Source organism: Brachyhypopomus gauderio, unplaced genomic scaffold, assembly GCF_052324685.1.
Source record: "Brachyhypopomus gauderio isolate BG-103 unplaced genomic scaffold, BGAUD_0.2 sc81, whole genome shotgun sequence".
Classification (NCBI taxonomy): Eukaryota; Metazoa; Chordata; class Actinopteri; order Gymnotiformes; family Hypopomidae; genus Brachyhypopomus; species Brachyhypopomus gauderio.
Window position 1 is genome coordinate 4,413 of NW_027506902.1, and position 14,436 is coordinate 18,848.

Genomic DNA, 14,436 nt, shown 5'->3' on the forward strand with positions numbered 1-14,436 from the left:
AGTTGTCATGTGAAATGTGTTTCACCTCACAACAAAAGGAAGAACTCCAGGAAACCATCCCTATCATGTGTATCTCCCTCCCTATATATAGTTTAGATATACACTCCACATTAAATAGTCAGCACTTTATTAAGAAATGTTCACATATCATTGTCCAATCTTGTTTTTCTGGGAAAGTGTGATTTAATTGCACAACAAACAATAAACAAACAAAAACTAACATTGTTTTACTCCTGAATAAATAATATGAACAAAACAAAAATGTGTATTACATTTTAATGGAGGAAAAAGTTAGGACATTACCCTACCCTTAAACTAGTGTTTACATATATGTGTGTGTCAGAAAGTGTGTGTATGTAAAGAACTGAGTAATCTTCATGACCATTAGAGGGCATTTCTGCATCACAAGGTCACAGCACATTGTGTGTGTGTGTGTGTGTGTGGCACAACTAATGACAAGAAAAATAATCCAAAATCTATATATCCGATACAAACTGTATTAATAAATAATGTTTATTTTTATAGCACCTTTCAAGATCAGGGTTGGCCATCAATAAATAGGAACAAAAAACTAGGGAGTACAGAGACCAGTGAAACAAAACAATACAATGCAGATAGTGTGAAGGCCTAAGAGACAGCAGTATGTATGTGGCTGGTGTTGAGGGGCTTTAAACTTCTACCTACCACTTTAGCCCAGCGTGTTCGTTTGATGGGAAGGAGATAGCAGGAACCACCATACCAAAATTATAGCAATAACAAAAAGGCCTTTATTAAAACAGAGATATCTCTGGGGATCTCACATCCTAACATTTACATCAGAGAGACCCAACAAGTGTTTGTACATGCCGTCTTTATATACGATTTCTCCGCCCCCAAACGCTTAGATCTTCTATACCTTACATGGTGTTGTCGTTTGAGCAAACATGATTTTGCTGTTCAAGCAGACATGACTTTTCCATTTGTTTCAACATATTAGAATATCTGTTCAAAGGGATGCTGTCCTACACCGGTATGTTGTACTTCTCCTTTATCAGTCTAACACTGCGGTCCTCAACTTCCTGTTGACCGGGTCATCTTCCCTTTGAAACTCCTTACACATCATGATTTCCCAAGGCCCTTCTTAGGGTTTGCAGCTTAAACACATCTAATGCAGTAGTTATATTTAATTACTATATTATGTTAATGGTAAGCAAAATATATTGTTGCTAATGCTAGTGCTAAGCAAAAATAAACCCAAAATCACAACAGACCCTCTCTTGATCTCTGAGAAAACAGAGATCACAAAATATCTTCCAATGTTACCCTCTCATCTGACTCCCCATGATACAACAGTGACATCATCAATCACAGTGCTGATAAAGCATCACACTAAGTTTCTTACGCATGGAATACAACAACAATTTTACAGTTACTATTAAGATAATAAAGGCCTTGACCCACCATGGACCCTCATACAGGGGGCAGTCCCCTGAATGTCCTGGTGAGACAAACATTTTATGGCTTCACATTCAAATCAAAATCAAATCAAATATATTTGTATAGTGCTTTTCACAACACATGTTGTCACAAATCGCTTTACAGGATTTACAAGGTTAACAATCATACGGGCACAGAGGCTAGTGTTATTTTAACTCGTTGTTTGAGAGCTCCGTATCTCTGCGCGCTCAATGGTTCTGATGGTCGGCACTGGCTGAAGTGATACCACATTTCTCCTTTGCCCTTCAATTGGATGGCGTGTGATGTCTTCTCAATGACTTGGTGACTGGTGGATCTGCTCATGGCGTTGATTCTGACTCCTCCTTACGCCTGGACAGAATAACCTTCACAGACAGCTTTTTAATGCATTTTACCATTATTTGTGCAACCTTGTGGTTTTCCTGTCGGATGTCGCAAGCGCGTTGGGGGGCCCCCGAAAACTTCTCACTGTCATATGAGCTCATACGGAGTGAATCCTGTAACAAACTTCACTGAAGATCTTCTGGCCAACAATACAAACACATACATTTGTGCACATATCTTTTCCTTTATCCTTTGTTACCATTTATCCTTTCCAATTTACCCTGAGATTGAGAATGATAAACCAACCCATATTTGTGTCTCAAACCCAAATTTTGTTCCACAAATTTTAGCTTCTAGCTAGTGAAGTGCATCCCATTATCTGAGTACACTTAATTTATTATACAATGGTGCAGTATCCAGTAATTTTATCAACATTTTGCAGACCCAACATAAGAATTTATCCACAGTCACTAACAAATACCTTAGTCCCCGTACTGGTATTAATATGTCAGTGTAGTCAGTCTGGATCTCCTCTCCTGGCTCCTATTGCCCAGGAAACTTGCTTAGACCTGGTCTTAAAACACAAGTTATGTGCATTACAGATATTCACATTTTCAGTCCAGTCTGCTATTAAGTCAGTTAAATATGGATGTGACCAGTAACACATTTTCCTTCATTTTTGCTACCCCTTGTGCTTCAGACAACACTGAATTAATCAATTGACTTGGTAAAACGGTCTCTAGGTCCTTTCCAAACCTCCTTACCTCATTTACCACCTTTGTTTAACCACAACATTTTTCCTGTAGTTTACGTAGCTCTGAATCCTATGGCAGAGGAGACCACTGTCCTCTGCCCTGCAAACCATCTGATGGGCTCCTGTAACATATCCTGCCTCTTTTTAGCGGCCACGTCCGTAGCTGCATTCACTCTGTATTAAATTGCCCCCTTTTGATAACTTGAACATTTAATGATAGCAACTCTTACCAACAGTAACACCTTTTACATCTTCTTATCATTTAATGAATTTACCTCCTGAAGTGGTGTAACCTGCTCTCTTTGTACAGAGTTCTACATGAACCACTCCTACCACGTACGCAGAGTGTGTACAGATGTTAACTTCCTTGCCTTCCATCCAGCTTAGTGCTGTAATAACAGCCAAAAACTCAGCCCTCTGTGCTGATTGTACTACCCAGTTTTACCTGAATGTGCTACCTAGAACTCGCCTTACTATGATTTCCACCGACACGCCACCCTCATCCAGAGGCTGCAGATCAGGAGTTACTGAGAAGATCCTGTATTGGACTGGAAGAGAAAGATACAAACAAATATGGGCCAGTTTGATTTGAACAGGTCAGTGTGTTGATTTTAAACTAAACTTGAGGACAGCTTTTGAATAACAGCTTAAGTCAGTATGTCTTTACTTGTTACTTTGTTTACCTGTTGTTTGTTTATGAATCAATCCTTTAATTTATTTAGTAGTGAGTTTGTTTGTTGCTTTCTTTCAAGAAAGGATGCAGGTCCAGCCTCAGGACTGTTTCATTTAAAATCATTGCATACAAGCAGTTTATAGTTTGGCCATTTGGGAGCAGCATTTAGCATGTTGTTGGTGTGTTAAGACTGTATTACCTGTGCTGCTCGGTGTGTAGATGGACTTGTCTGTCTGAATGAATATGTAGCCTGACTGGAAGGAAACCATGACAACCTTCTCCAACACACTTGAGGGAAACTGCCAGCAGGTACACATACTGCTTCTCCAGGGGGTCATCACTGATGTAGCCTCTGCTATCAGGGATCTGAACCATTGCAAAGAGACCAGTTTGGGACTTTATAGGACTTCATTATCCATTAGTAATCCAATAGTATTTCACACTTTTTGGATGTTTTTGCAAGGATTGCTAATCATACAGGTAAATGCAGTAGTTTTTTGTACTTCAACCCCAGTTTTCTCCATGTAGCTGAATCAATAGTATTCAAGAGTACCATAGAAATTAGCTCATGTGAACTTTGATCATGGGTTAAAGCAAGACATTTTCATTTGACTGAAAATTTTTCCTGGCAAAAGACAATGCCAGCAATTACTGAAAATGTGGTATAGTTGGGACACAGCCTCTTTTGCCTAATTCTACACAATAAACACTGTAACATCTACTCCGCCCCAACCTATGTGAGGTCTTCATGTTTCCCTTAGTTTCGTTTTTAGTTGAATCTCCGTAGCGTTCCCCTGTCACGCCCCTTGATCCCGCCGCCCATTATTAGTCCTGATCAGCTGTCAAAACACTCCTTGATGTGTTTGGTTTATATTCCCGTGTGCCCAGTCTTTCCTTGTAAGTCAGTTTGGTTAACCTACTGTTGCGAGAGTTTGTGTGTTCTGTTCCCTGTGTTCGTTATCGGATCTGTCCTTGGTTTTTCTCCTTGATTGTTGTATGTTTAGCGTTTAGTCTATTCTGTTAGATCTGTTTCTAGCTGTTTCATTGATCATCATATGTTTAGTTTTTGTGTTCCTTATTGAGTCTTTTTGTTATTGTCTCCTGATCGTTCGTTAGTAAGGGTAGTTGCATTCGCTAAGTCTGTTTTGCGTTAGTCCGGTTAATTGTATTTCCATTTTGAATGCGTTTGTTTGTTTACTGTTTGTGTGATAACCTGTTCGTCTTTGGTGTATTCTCTGTCATGTCGGAGAGGTGTTAGTCAATGAGTTTGTTGTGCTATCGTTCACCCAAGGAATTTTATCATTGCATCGGCAGTGTTTGTTTGTCTGGAAACTGTTTGTGTGTGTATGTAAATGTAATGCCTTGCTGTTCAAGAGCGATTCGAGCTGATCTGGTTAGGAGACAGGAGGTAGAGTCCTGCACCGGGTCGGGTACCCACAGGTACGGGAAATAGATGCTGAAACGGGTGGGATTTACACATACCGTAATTTTACGGGTGGGTATCCGGGCGGGTAAGTTAAATACGGGTGGGTAGCACGTGAATAAGTGGTGATTTTTAGTAGGCTTTTATTTGCTACGTAATGAACGTTACTTTTTGCCTGATTACCGCCTCCTGATCGTGGTGGCGAAGCTCAGGGGGAGCTTACTTATACCGTAGCTTCGTTGGCCAGAGCGGGCTGAACTTTACTCTTCACCCGTTCTGGGGTAATACCAGTGGTGTAGTCCTAAAAAAATAAGTGGGGGGTCGTTTTTTTGGTGTGGCAGGGTCATAAGTTGTTGAGCGGGGGGGTTGTGGTGAACGTCGCTGCTCCCCCCTACACACTCCAACTACACCACTGGGGGGGATGCATCCCCCCTGTTAAAATAACACCCCCCTGGGTAATACCCAAACTTTGGTTCTTTTCCAGCGGAAACATGAGCAGAGGCTGGTTATAACGCAGTACCGGGCATTTATTGTAGCTTGCTTGGTGGTTACAAAGCTAAATGGGTGGCCATGCTAGAACAAGGAAAAATGACGAGAGAGAACTTAGCGTGCTGCTCCCGCCACAGCAGATTGGCAACTACTACCACTGTGAACCTATGCGGTTTTATTTAGTTGTTATACTGGCATTTGTTCCCTCTCGTTTTGCATTGTGTTATGGCACCGGTTGGCTACATACATTTTCTTGCGTTTTACCAGTTGCTACTTATAGATAGGAATACTGCTCCTGCACAGCAACCTTAGATTTTATTTTGTGTTGTACTGACGTTTTTTCAGAGGCGTGTTGAAAAATAAAGTGCTCTATAGGAATACTTTCAAATTGTGTGATTCTTCACGGGCGGGTAATGGGTAGAATATTAACGGGTCCGGGCGGGTACGGATTTAACTTTGAAATAGCCACGGGTTCGCGGATGGGTAGGTGCTGTACTCTGCGGGTATGGGTGGGTACAGGTCTCAAAAAACGGACCCGTGCAGGACTCTGACAGGAGGTAACTCCTGCTCCTTCCAATAAATCTGACTCTCAGCAGCATTTGTGTCCTTCTCCTAGTTCTCGCACGTTACAAACACATTTATAAAGTATTATGTGACGGCGCCGGGCACACGGACTGAGCCCGCCCACATGTCAGCAGAGGAGGCTGGGAGATGAGAGAGAGAGAGAGACTGGGAATTGTAAATAGTCAGTTTAAAATAAGTGAGTTGATCGTTATGTTGATGTTTTTAGTTATGGTTGTTGGGGACAAATATGTGTTTGTTCCGTGCATACCTGTCAAGTGTCCCGTTTTGGCTGGGAAAATCCCGTATTTTACCGCTCTGTCCCGGCGTCATCCCGTATTTTTTTTCCCCGTATTTTCAGTTTTCAATTTTTATTATTTTTTAAAGCATTCATGTGCCACGCCAAACAGAATTCTATCACTAGCCTCGCGAGAACTGCCACCTAGACTACTGCAGGTGGCAGTTCTCGGGAGGCTACTGACAGAATTCTGTTTGGCGCGGCACATGAATGCTTTAAAAAAATAATAAAAATTGAAAACTGGCGGGTTTAGTCACATTTGTAGTTCAAAACATATTTGGGGTGTTTTTTCTTTTTTGTCACTCCAAAGATGTTTTCGTCTCTCCTACAGCCTCAATTGCAGCTATAAGCAAATAACCGATTATGCAAATAAGGCGATGACTTCATATACGGGAAATGTCCCGTATTTTTTTATACAAAACTTGACAGGTATGATCCCCTGGGGAAAACATAGGAACACCCTCACCGTGAAGTGAGTGCAGCTGAGTGGGGTAGTTGCCATAAAGAGCAGTAAAAAAATGTTAAACAACATATGAGGTTCTCAATAAAACACATCTCCTGTTGAAATGAGCTCTTCGCGTGAGACTCCTTTCTTCGCCGCCACGACAAATGTTGTCAAGTGGGCCTCGGCTTGATCTGCGTGAGATAATGGACCAGATCGCTGAGGTGGACAGACGGCTGCTTCAAAAGGAGGAGGAATTACAATGGGAGATACGGAGCCATGCTGATGGACGCAGTGTGACAAGACAGGGGAGAACAACGGGAGAGCGACAGCCAACGGACTGGCTGACAGGGTCGTGCGTCACTGGCCACATTGGGTCCGGCAGCCAATGTGAGACCGAGGCGAGAACCAGCGGGGCGCCGGGTGATGGTGTGCTGGAGTTGCGGGTCGCCAGGCCACAAGGCGTCGGAATGTACGCTCGGGGCCTCGGTTTCCTCGCGTCGCCTGGGAGTCAATGGATTCTACACTCCCCTGAAAATAAACGGCCGACAGGTGAGTGCCTTGATACGGGGTCAGCCGTTTCTGTGTTGCGATACGACAGTTGGGGCTGAGGCTAAGGTTATTAGGGAGCATCTTAACCTCGTTACAGTGTCGGGGGAAAGGGTGATGCTCCATGACCACACTGTGGCGAGCGTAGACTTCGGCTTGGGCCCATTTATCCAGAAGTTTTGGCTAGGCCACACCTGTTATGAGTGCATCCTGGGTTTAGATTTGTTGAGGCGTGCAGGGGCGGCTGTGCACTGCGGTACCGGGGCTATTTCGTTTGGTGGTGTACCGTTGGGGGTGCACTTGGGGAGCAGACTAACACACGAGCGCAGCAAACGGGACGGGCTGGAACGCCCAGAGGTCACTAGGGCCGTTCGCGAAATGTGGACTCACGAGGCGTAGAATGGCGGAGGAGCTAATTAATAGCATGGCTGAAGCCAGCATTATTGAGCCTTCGAGTAGCCCGTGGGCCTCTCCTGTGGTCCTGGTGCAGAAGAAAAATGGTGACTGGAGGTTCTGTGTGGACTACAGGCGACTCAATGCAGTCACGAAACTCGACGCGTACCCGCTGCCGAGGATCGACGAGTCCCTCGAGCTGCTCACAGGCTCTGCATGGTTTACCTCCCTAGACTTGCGCAGTGGGTATTGGCAGGTTCCCCTAACCGAGCAACCTGCTACAACGGCGGCTTAATTTTCTGGGTCACGTTATCAGTAGCGAGGGCATCGGTACGGACCCGGCAAAAACAGAGGCGGTGAAAAACTGGCCTCGCCCAACGAACACAAAACAGGTTCTGGCCTCTTACTATAGAAAGTTCGTGTGTGGATTCGCGGAGGTTGCAGCGCCGCTTCACGGCCTCACTGGGGGCAAGTTTGTGTGGTCACCCAGGTGTGAGAGCGCGTTTATGGGACTGAAGGAAAGGCTGTGTAGCGCACCCATACTGGCATGCCCTGATTTTGGCAGGGAGTTTGTCATTGATACGGACGCGAGCGACCATGGCATCGGAGGCGTACTCTCTCAGGTGCACGATGGCACTGAGCGTGTTGTAGGGTACTACAGTTGCGCTTTGAGTAAGGCAGAAAGGAACTACTGTGTGCAGAGCCGGCCCTGACCAATGTGGTGCCCTAGGCGAGATTGTGGTTGGTGCCCCCTGTATCATCAATCATTGGGTTGATTGTGTCACTATTAAAGAAACAAATAAAAAGCAAATGACTTAAATATTACCATATAACAAGCAATAAATATAAAGGTGTTGCACAAAAAATATTTAAAAAAAAATTTTACATACCGTAGTGCAGAGAACAACTTTTAAATATAAATAATAAATGTAAAAAAAAAAAAAAACAACAACTACCACCAGTGCAAATTAGGGCAATTTGCCTACTGCAACATTATTATTTCAAAAGTGCATCTGCAATGAACAGAGGAGCATATGTGTGTTTTAATATATATTTATTTAAAAAACTTGCTGAGCTAAGCTAATAATAGCACCTACTAGGATTGGGCAGTATGATGACAGTGGCGGTTTTCACTAAGATCATACAGAGGGGAAAAGCCACAATGACGATTGAGTGTTAGTTGTGAGTCAAGAGAGCTGGTTTAGAAGAAAAACACAACAGTTTCAAATTGGCAACATTTTGGATTTGTTTCAAATAAAATGAGAGACAATTGGAGCACGCCCCCACGATTCTATTTCGATAATATGATTGGTTGATAAAACTGCTATATCTATAATAAAAGCTCTCAATGTAAAAGACAAGGGTAGGTGACAGATAAACAGAAGTTCCTGGGGGGAGGGCCTTTCTCTCTTTTACCTAGAAACAACAGTGTGAAATATTCTGATTGGTTGATTTTTTATTTCAGCACTAAGTTTTTTTTTTCCATCACATGCACGAAAAGTGGATTTGAAAGCCGATTTATAGGGAAAATACAAATTATTGGTGAAGCGTTATTAACATATATTACATATAATAGATAAAGCATCCTTTTAAAGATCAATTAACCTTCAGAGAAGGCGTTGAAGTCCCTGACGCCAATGGTATAGTGTTAATTCACCACATATTACCATTATATTACCTGTTTTTTTGCCACCTTTCTTCCTCCACTTTTCTCCTTTTACTACCCTGGGCACCAGAGGACTTTTGCCTTTTTGACGTCTTTTCGAAGAGATGTCACTCACTCTGTGGTGTCTTTTTCCCCACAGAGAAACAGTAACGAGGTGCGCAGAGCGCGTGCGGGAGGGCGGGTTGGCGCGCGGGTGAGAGGTGTTGTGTGTTGTTATTATAAGAATTATTAATTTGACTAATATTATTAAACAATGAAATTATGATTATGTGGACTTTGCTTGTTTTCACATTTATTAATTGTTCATTTGTAAAAAAAAAAAAAAAAAAACGCATGTGTGGCAGAGTGGGATTTTTGGGGGTAATCTCACTAATTCCCTCCCTAATTACAAATTGTGGTGGAGCCGTGTGAGTCGCGGGGTAGGTGTATCCTGGGGTTATAAATAGCAGGGGTGTGGTTATGTGGGCAGATCCCCTGCTGTCATCAGGTTTTTCCAGCACCTCTAATGGTGGCGAGTCATCATTGTTGGACCAGCTTAATACCGTCGAGGTATGGCGCTTCTTTTGGGCGTCTGATTATCAGTAAGTGCTGTGCGCGGAGAATTGACATGCTCTGCTGTTTCGTCGCAGTTCGGTGGGCGCGTCAAGAGAATTACTGTGCTGATATCTACCACGGGTGGGCAGTTGCTATTTGAGAACAACCTGGTTAGGTAAGGTGGGATTGCTGATTATTGGCACTTTTAATAAAGGGATTTGTTTTTAATTCATTTTCCTTTGTTTAGTCATCGCGCTGTTGTGAAGAATTCGCCGTGGCTGTTGGAGCAACCAGCGGATTCCAGTCATAAAGGGGAGAGAATACAACAGCAACTTTCACCCAAAAATAAAGTTTGCGCGTGGTTCCAGTAGCCGGCAGTGCTGCTGTTTTGTTTGGGCCGTTCGTGATTCACGTCGTTCGAGTGATCGTGTGTTTCGTGTTTTCTATTTGTTTTCCCTGTTACGTGTTTAGGCTCAGTTTGGCGGCGACCTTCTTAGTTTTACATGTTTGATTTGGTTGAGTGTCTGGTTTTTATTTCTTTATCCCTTTTTCGTTTGCAGTGATTTGGTGGTGTGATTTGTTTCGTGGTTTCTTTAAATAGTGTTGGTGCCAAACTGCGCTGCAAAGCGTTTGGTTTTTTGGGTTGTGTTTGTGACTTATTGGTCTTCTTATTGTCCGGGTTTTGTTTAATTATTTGATTGTTTGTGCAGGGCAGGAGCTGCAGGCCGGACAGAGGCAGATGTCCCAGGTGGTGGAATCTCGTGCACGGGTGTGGTAGTGAGTGAAGAGTATTGAGTGTGAAGTGTGGTCACGGTGAGCGTACAGTATAGAGGTGATCTCATAGCTCTCATCTTAATTACCAAGGCCGCAGCCCTGTTCCCTCTTGTTTTACTTGTCATTGTGAGTCTGTGCAAATTATATATTTTTATATACGATCCATAAAGTGGTCGAAGTATATTTTTATATTAAAGAAATTATTGAAACTACCTCTCTGGTCCAGTGGTCTTGAACTTGTGTCCTTTTCGTTAATGGTTTTCGTTTGTGCTGAGGCTTTCATTTGCCCCAGTATAATTCCTTGGGGTGAAATTCCCCTAGGTGGCGTAGTCGTGCATCTTCTTTTTGGGTTTTTGTTAGTTCTGCTCGCCACATTTTGGCAGTAGTCGGCAGGATCCACTGAGTACCAGAGACGTAGAGTGTATTAGTTTGTATGTTTTGGGGATTGATTATTTTTTTTTTCTCTTTTTTTTTTTGATACAAAACAGCAGCATTTGTTTGAGGGACTGGTAGTTTGACTGGGTTGTTTTTGTGTTATAGCACACCTGCTATTAAAATGGAGGAAGAGATACAGCAGCTTCGAGACCTAGTCATGCAGCTTAAGGCTGATAATGAGCGATTACTCCAGGAAAGGGCTACTGTACCAACTGGTGCTAGTGTAGTTACCCCAGCTGTTCCTGTTGGTGTAAGTAATGCCCCTTCAACGGGTGCTAGTGTTACGGAGCGTTTGGTGGTTGTCCCTCGCGATCGTAAATGTTCGTTTTTTAATGGTAAGACTGGGATCGGTATAGTGGAATGGATAGAAGAAGTTAAAGCTTGTATGCGAGCCCGCCATCTCTCGGTATCCGATCAGGCTTTCTTTATTTTTGACCATTTGGAAGGGGAGGCAAGGGAAGAAATAAAGTACCGCTCTAATATAGAGAGGGGGGATCCAGCTAGCATTTTTACCATTTTAAAAGATCTTTACGAGTGCTCACAATCTTATGTAACATTACAGCAGGCCTTTTTCTCAAGAAAACAGCAGGAAGGGGAAACATTACAGGAGTTCTCATTAGCATTGATGGCGTTGATGGAACCGGTAAAGCAACAGGCCCCAGAGGGAATGTTAAACGCGCAGGTTTTACTTCGGGATCAGTTTGTAGAACATGTTTTAGACGGTGCTCTCCGTAGAGAGTTGAAGCAGTTTGTTCGGCAGCAGCCCACTGCCACATTGTTAGAGGTGCGTGGAGAGGCCATTCGATGGGAGAGGGAAGGATTGCCAGGGGGTGCCAGGGGACGTTGTCTCTCCCTACCATCTGCATATGGCTTACAGTATGGTGTGCAGGGGAGTCCCTGTTCAGTTTCACCCAGTGCGTCAAGGTCATCTGAGTTGCAAGAGTTGAAAGAGTTGATGAAGCGTCAGCAAGCTCAACTTGATAAGTTAACTCAAACTGTTGCTTCTTTGCAGACGTCCTCAGAACGTAATCGTCCCTTTCAACAAGGGCGTGTCATTTGTCGCCGATGCCAGCGGCCTGGTCATTTTGCAAGAGAGTGTGATGGGGAACGGGTGTTGCACTCCAATCGGGGCCCACCCTTAAGGGCAGCAGAGTCCGCTCACCATCAGCAGTCGGAAAACTAATGCCCACTGAGCTGCAGAGCCACAGTTCAGAAGGGGTATCTTTGGGCTCTGAGGCAGGTACTGTTTCTAGGCTAATGTCATCTTGCCCAGTCATTGATATTGTAATTGGGGGCGTTTCAGTCTCTTGTCTGTTGGACACGGGTTCTATGGTGTCTACTGTCACCGAGAGTTTCTTTTTGCAGCAGTTTGAACCTTGGGGTCAGGACCGTCTCCAGGCCTGTCATTGGCTACAACTACGGGCGGCTAATGGGCTTGATATCCCATACATCGGTTATCTGGAGTTGGATGTGGCACTGTGTGGCAAAGTGATTCCTGGTTGTGGCATCCTGGTAGTGAAGGATCCTCCTGGTGTTTCCTCCATAGTCCCTGGGGTTTTGGGGATGAATGTTATTAGTAAGTGTTATCAGGAGTTGTTTGGCTTACATGGTCCAGCCTTTTTCAATTTGCCGGTAGTGGCGCAAGCTCCTAGCCCAGTCATTGAGGCATTGCAGCGGTGTCATCAGTCTGAGTTGCAGGTGCCTAGAGGCTCTAGGGGTATTGTGCGAGCCCGAGGTGGTCGAGCATTGCGAATCCCTGGTGGTATGATGAAGTTAGTGGCCAGCACTTGTGCGGAGTTACCTTTTGGTCGCTCTGCTCTTTTTGAACCTCCTGAGGCTGGGTTGCCAGCCGGGCTATTGGCCTCTCCCTGCCTAGTTCAAGTGGATAAGGGTACAGTGTATGTTCCTGTCGTCAATGTAGGAACCATTGAAGTTGTTCTTTACCCACGCACACACCTTGGGTTCTTAAGCAGTGTTCAGGTTGTTAGTCTTCCTACTGGGGTTATGGAAGTTAGGTCCACCACTGCTACAATGCGACCCTCTGTGGTGACTACTTCTGTGCAGACTGGAATAGAGGCTGTAGACTTATCGGCACTGACAGACCAGGAACAGGGTGAAGTGAGGTCTCTTCTACAGAACTACAATTCAGTTTTTTCAGCCCATGAGGGTGATCTGGGTTGCACCAACCTTATAACACATGAAATTCCTTTGTTGGATAGTGCACCAGTGCGGCAGAGGTATAGACGCATTCCTCCATCTGAGTATGAAGTCGTAAAGGCTCATATCGATCAGCTCCTCGAGTCTCAGGTAGTGAGAGAGAGTAGTAGTCCATATGCTTCTCCTATTGTTTTGGTGAAAAAGAAGGATGGGAGTTTGCGTATGTGTGTAGACTATCGGTTGCTTAATAGCAAGACACGCAAGGATGCTTTCCCATTACCTCGCATTGAGGAGAGTTTGGATGTACTCTCCGGGGCTCGCTGGTTTTCTACATTAGATCTGGCCAGTGGTTACAATCAGGTCCCTGTTGCAGAGCAAGACAAGGCTAAAACTGCTTTCTGTACCCCTTTTGGCCTTTTTGAATGGAATCGGATGCCGTTTGGGCTTTGTAATGCCCCAAGTACATTCCAGCGGTTGATGCAACGGATGTTTGGGGACCAACAGTTTCAGTCATTGCTCCTCTATTTGGATGACATTGTTGTGTTCTCTGCCTCTGTGTCTCAACATCTACAGCGATTGGAGGTTGTGCTCCAGCGCCTTCAAAAGGAAGGCTTAAAGGCCAAGTTGGGGAAGTGTGCATTCTTCCAACAAGAAGTCAGTTATTTGGGACATGTTATCTCGAGTAACGGGGTTTCTACGGATCCTGGTAAAATTGAGGCGGTTGCACAGTGGCGGCGTCCTGGTAATGTGGCTGAGCTGCGGTCCTTTTTAGGATTTGCTAGTTACTATCGACGTTTTGTAGAAGGATTTGCTCAGTTGGCCAGCCCTCTGCACAAGCTGGTGGCTACACTGGTGGGTACAAAGGCTAAGAAGGGTTCCGGACAGACTCTGGAGGCTGCCTGGACCACGCAGTGTGAACACAGTTTCGAGGCTCTAAAGGCAAAGCTAACTTCTGCCCCAGTTCTGGCCTATGCAGATTTCTCACGGCCCTTTATTCTGGAGGTGGACGCCAGCTTTAGTGGTCTTGGGGCTGTGCTCTCTCAAGAGCAGGAAGGGATGGTTCGGCCAGTGGCTTATGCCAGTCGGGGCCTCCGTCCCCCAGAACGCAATATGGTCAACTACAGTTCCATGAAATTGGAATTCCTTGCGCTCAAGTGGGCAATGACGGAGAAATTCCGCGAATATCTGTTGGGGCATAAGTGCGTGGTATTCACGGACAACAATCCTTTGAGTTACCTCCAGTCTGCAAAACTGGGAGCTACAGAGCAGCGTTGGGCGGCACAACTTGCAGCCTTTGATTTTGAGATCAAGTATCGCTCGGGTCGTAGTAATAAGAACGCAGATGCCTTGTCCCGCCAGTATTGGTCTGGTTCCAGTCTAGCCTCACCTGTTGCTCTAGGTACCCAGGTTCCGGAGTCGATCCGATGCATTTCCCGGGCTGATCTTGGGGCGAGTGCCACTCAAATGATGGTCTCTGTGTTTCCAGGTAAATCCGCTGCAGAGCTTAGT

At 44.6% G+C, this 14,436-nt stretch overlaps 1 pseudogene across 1 annotated transcript in view; it reads right to left on the reverse strand.

Annotated features, from left to right (window-relative positions):
• Positions 1–744: 744 nt before the first annotated feature.
• LOC143493047 (complement C3-like) overlaps positions 745–14,436 on the reverse strand; it is a 51,766-nt pseudogene continuing 38,074 nt past the window's right edge. Inside the window, exons 6-7 of the transcript XR_013125317.1 lie at positions 3,406–3,572; positions 745–3,081 (exon numbers count right to left, since the gene is read on the reverse strand). The product of XR_013125317.1 is annotated as a complement C3-like (transcript). The remainder of the gene's footprint in view (positions 3,082–3,405; positions 3,573–14,436) is intronic.